Genomic DNA, 5,014 nt, shown 5'->3' with positions numbered 1-5,014 from the left:
GGTGACAGCTCGACAATATGTTGAAAGTGTTAGCCCCCTGTGTTCTCTGTCTATGCCATGATGTTTAGATTGATCTGTGTGCTACTGCCTCGTCTCCTGAACGGGGAGCAGACTTTAAAAATTCTGAGCCACAGAGGAAAAGCATTTAATCGATTAACTGAATAATTGTTTATCCGAACAAAACAGTGCCCGCCCATTTCATTTGGATAATCGAGGTTCCCCTGTACAATTCTAGACACAGGGCAAAACCAGCCAATACCTACTGTTGTTTTTCACTGATGTTTTTCTCTAGTTGGTTTACCTTCCAATGTCTTCGAAGATTATCTTTGACTTGGCATTTTTAACCTCTTTCCTATTTGCGCAGCTCCAGTGGCCTAATGGATAAGGCACTGGCCTCCTAAGCCAGGGGTTGTGGGTTCAAGTCCCATCTGGGGTGTCTGACTCTTCCTTGTGTGTCCTTAATCTGCTTTGCCAACAACCGCTTATCTGCATTCAGTTGATCGGGTGGGGTGTTCCCTGTCACCTTACGCAGCTCTTAGTGGGTGGCACGGTGGCACAGTGGTTAGCACTGCTGCCTCACAGCGCCAGGGACCTGGGTTCAATTCCTGCCTCAGGTGACTGACTGTGTGGAGTTTGCACGTTCTCCCCGTGTCTGCGTGGGTTTCCTCCGGGTGCTCCGGTTTCCTCCCACAGTCACAAAGATGTGCGGGTCAGGTGAATTGGCCATGCTAAATTGCCCAAGTGTTAAGTAAGGGGTAAATGTAGGGGTATGGGTGGGTGGCGCTTCGGCGGGTCGGTGTGGACTTGTTGGGCCGAAGGGCCTGTTTCCACACTGTAAGTAATCTAATCTAATCTAATCTATTAACAGTTCCACTGGAATTACTCATCAGTATCATAGTGACTGAGTAGAACTAATTTCCAGGAAAGGTTGCATATCTCTGTTCAGCCTTTGTCAAAATGCCCAATATAAAATAGACTGATTTTCAGCAGTTTGCACTTGAATAAGGACCACTCTTAGCCCTCAGGATCATGTATCAACTGCAACAATAGTGAATAAATTGGAATTGTAATTTCAGTTACAAAGTAACTTTTCCTTAATCTTTCCAAAAGTTCCAGTCTATTCCGAACTCTAATGTCACCATGAGCCTTTTTTCAAAAGCTCTCTTATGGTTTGAGTAAGACTGGCTAACCTGGAGATAAGTTTCACTCAGAGAGTGAGTGCTGAGCAGGAGAAAGCAGCTCAGGTCAAAACAGCCGGGGAACTATTGGCCTATAAATCTGACATCGGTGGTGGGTAAGTTGTTAAAAGTGATTCTGAAAGATTGGATTTACATGCATTTGGAGAGGCAAGGACTGATTAGGGATAGTCAGCATGTTTTTCTGTGAGGGAAATCATGTCTCACAAACTTGATTGAATTTTTTGAAGAGGTAACTGAAAAGATTGACAAGGACAGGGTGGCAGATGTTGTTTACTTGGACTTTAATAAAGTCTTTGCCAAGGTTCTGCAATGGTAGAGTAATTAGTAAATCAGATCATGTAGCATTCGGGGTGAGCTTGCGAATGGATACAAAGTAGGCTTTACAGTAGGAGACAGAAAGTGGTGGTGGAGGGTTGTCTTTTGGACCGGAGGTCTATGACCATCAGTGTTCCACAGGGATCAGTGCTGGGTCTACTTTATTTGTCATTTATATAAATGAGTTTGATGAGAATACAGGAGGCATGGTTAATAAAATGGTGACATATGGATAATGAAGAAAGTTATCTAACATTACAAAGAGATCTTGATCAATTGAGTCAATGGGATGAGGACTGCCAGATGGAGTTTAATTTGGATAAATGTGAGATATTGCATTTTGACAAAGCAAACAAGGGCAGCACTTATATAGTTAATGTGAGACCCTGAGTAGTGTTGTCGAACAGAGAGACCTAAGGGCTCAGTTTCATAATACTTTGAAATTTGTGTCACAGGTAGACAGGGTGGTTAAGAAGGCATTTAGCTCCCTTGCTTCATTGTTCAGAACTTTGAGTATAAGAGTTGGGTTGTCATTTTGAGGTTGTGCAGGACATTGATGAAGCCTCTTCTAGAGTATTGTGTGCCGTTCTGGTTACCCTGTTATAGGAGGATACCATTAAACTGGAGATGACTCAAGAAAGATTTACCAGAATATTGCCAAGAATAGAGGGTTTGAGCTGTACAAATAGGCTGGGACTTCTTTCACTGGAGCTTACAGATTGACTACCATTGTGGTCCATAATGGGCCCTACTCTTTCCTTTGTTATCCTTAATGTATTTGTGAAAGAAATTAAGGGTTTTCCTTTATTTTATCTGGCATTATTTCATGCCTCCTGATTTCATTTTAAGTTTCCCCTCACACATTCTCTACTCCTCTGGGGCTTCTCTGTTTTGTGCCCTCAGTTTCTGCAATAAACCTCCTTTTTTTTCTTCATCCAATCCTAAATATCACTGGATAGTCGGTGTTCACAGAACTTATTGGTCCCACCCTTTGTCTTTATTGGAGCATGTTGGCCCTATACTCCCCCTATTTCCTTCTTGAATGCATCCCACCACTCTAATACAGATTTACCGAAAAGGTATCTGCTCCCAGTCCACTCTACCCAAATCTGCCCTGATCTTAGTAAAATTGGCCCTCACCCAGTTTAGAACTTTGATTTCAGGCTTACCCTTATCTGTTTGCATAATAACCTTGAATCTAACAGGATTATAATCAAGGCCTGCAAAATGCCACCCCCCCCCCCCCCCCATTGATATATCTTCACCTAAAATTAAGTCCAGGACTGTTCCATCTCTTGTGAGGCCCTCTACATGTTTGTTTAAAAAAATCTCTCCTGGATGCATTTTAAGAATTTCACTCCCTGTAAACATTTCATATTATGACGATCCTAGTTAATGTTGGGGAATTTGAAATCGCTACTATCACTATCCTACTCTTTTTACACTTCTCTGCAATTTCCCAATTTGGACTGTTAGGGGCCTGATAGTACAGTCCAGTCATGTGATTACTCCCCTTTAGTTTTTGACTTCTACCCATATGGGTCCTGTTGAGGAACATTCTAAGATATCATCCCTCCTTACTGCTATAATTGATCCCTGATGAATATTGTAACACCTCATCCTTGCCTACCTCCTTCCCAGTCTCACCTAAAGATCCTATATCTTGGAACGTTGAACTGCCAGTCCTACCCCTCTCTCTCAACCATATCTCAGTAACAGCAATTACATGTACCCCCAATGTTTTAGTTTGTAACCACATTTTTCATCGATGCCCTTGCTTTAAAATAAATACCATCCAATCTAGCTGAACTCCCTTGTGCCTTAACTGGTCTACAACTGTTATGCCTCCCTAACTGATTTGCTGTCTCTTCTCATGTTGGTTGTTCATTGCCAATTCCCCCTGTCCCTGCCAAATTAGTTTAAATTGCCCCTACAGCACAACCAAATCTCCCCACAAAGATACTGGTCCCAATCTGGTTCAGGTGCAAACCATCTGCCTTGTATTGGTCCTGCCAACCCATAACAATGGTCTCAATATCCCAGAAATCTAAACTACCCCCTCCCCCCGAACCATCTCTCCAACCATGTATTCATCTGGATAACCTCTTATTCATATACTCACTAACGTGGGCACTGGGAAGTAATCCAGAGATTACTGTCTTTTTGGGTCCAGTTCCTGAAGCTAGTTCCTCGCTCCCTAACCTCAGCTTTCAGGATCTCACCCATTTTTCTGCCTATATCATTGGCACTAATACCAACCAGGATCTAAGTCTCTTTACCCTCCCAATTCAGAATGCTCTGCACCATTCAGTAGCTGACCTGGCACTGGGGAGGGAACATACCATTCTGGAGTTTCTCCTGCGACTGCCTCTCTGCTCCCTTTATGAATGAGTCCCCTCCCATGATAGCCCTGTCACTCTTATTCCTTCTTTCTTGTGGAGCAGACTCATCCATGGTGCCACAAAGCTGTTTGTTACTGCTTTCCCCTGCACAGATATCTTCCCCAACAGTATCCAAAACAGCATCCAGCTACAGATGATAATGAAACAATAATGTACTTTGAAGCAGTATTAATAAGCAAACAAGAGAGGATGTGTAATGTTGTCTGTCTGTGAAACAATGTGCATACCATAAAAGTCCATAAATGGGTGCTCTGCTGGAAGCTTTTGCCAGAACTCTCCTCATCCACAACATACAGAATAATCTTTGTCAGGAAGTTAAGAAGGAGGAACACCACAGACATATGCATTTAAATAACATTTTGTATATTTAAGTATTTGATGACACTCATAAATGTTTTCTTCCAATCACTGAGAACACAAAAGCAATTGGTTAATATTTAAATTAAATAGACACCACTATAATTTGTTTCATTCATACAGTTACAAAAAATAAAAACTTAATCATTTAAACAAACACGATGTCTCCTCTCTATGTGACATTTTCATTTGCAGTTTTGATATGGTCACCAAACTTGGCCAAGAAGTCGTAGGTCTTGGTAGAGAATTTTCCTTTTTTCTAACAGAATTCAGCAATGAACTAGTGACCCATAACAAAGAATTGGTTCATGCACAATATCATGAACAGTAACCTTGGCTTTCCTTTCAACACAATTTACTCAATCAGGCCTGCTACCAACTCCACTCTTCAGTCAGATGCTAGGTTTCAGAGCAGCATGATTCACTGTTCACCTAATTGTAAGTTTATGCTCAAAGTCTTACCTTATGCTATAGCAGAGAGCAAGAATTTTTCACATGTGGAATTCCAGCACAAGCCCCTATCTCATCAGTCTCACTGGCAAGGTGTGCTGAAACTTCTGCTAGTTATTTATATTTCTCCAAACATTTCTGTGCTTCCTTCTCACCACTACCTGTTTACAGTGGCATGGTGGCTCAGCAGTTAGCACTGCTGCCTCACAGCGCCAGAGACCCAGGTTCAATTCCGGCCTCAGGTGACTGCCTGTGTGGAGTTTGCACGTTCACCCATGGCTGCATGGGTTT

General features: G+C 42.3%; 1 non-coding gene across 1 annotated transcript; it reads left to right on the top strand.

Moving 5' to 3' along the window:
- The first annotated feature begins 363 nt into the window (after positions 1–363).
- On the top strand, positions 364–436 carry trnar-ccu (transfer RNA arginine (anticodon CCU)). The gene has a single exon. It is a non-coding gene; the product is annotated as a tRNA-Arg (tRNA).
- Positions 437–5,014: the final 4,578 nt, after the last annotated feature.

Source organism: Hemiscyllium ocellatum, chromosome 8 (assembly GCF_020745735.1).
Source record: "Hemiscyllium ocellatum isolate sHemOce1 chromosome 8, sHemOce1.pat.X.cur, whole genome shotgun sequence".
Taxonomy (NCBI): domain Eukaryota; kingdom Metazoa; phylum Chordata; class Chondrichthyes; order Orectolobiformes; family Hemiscylliidae; genus Hemiscyllium; species Hemiscyllium ocellatum.
This window is presented reverse-complemented; position numbering and strand designations above follow the sequence as displayed.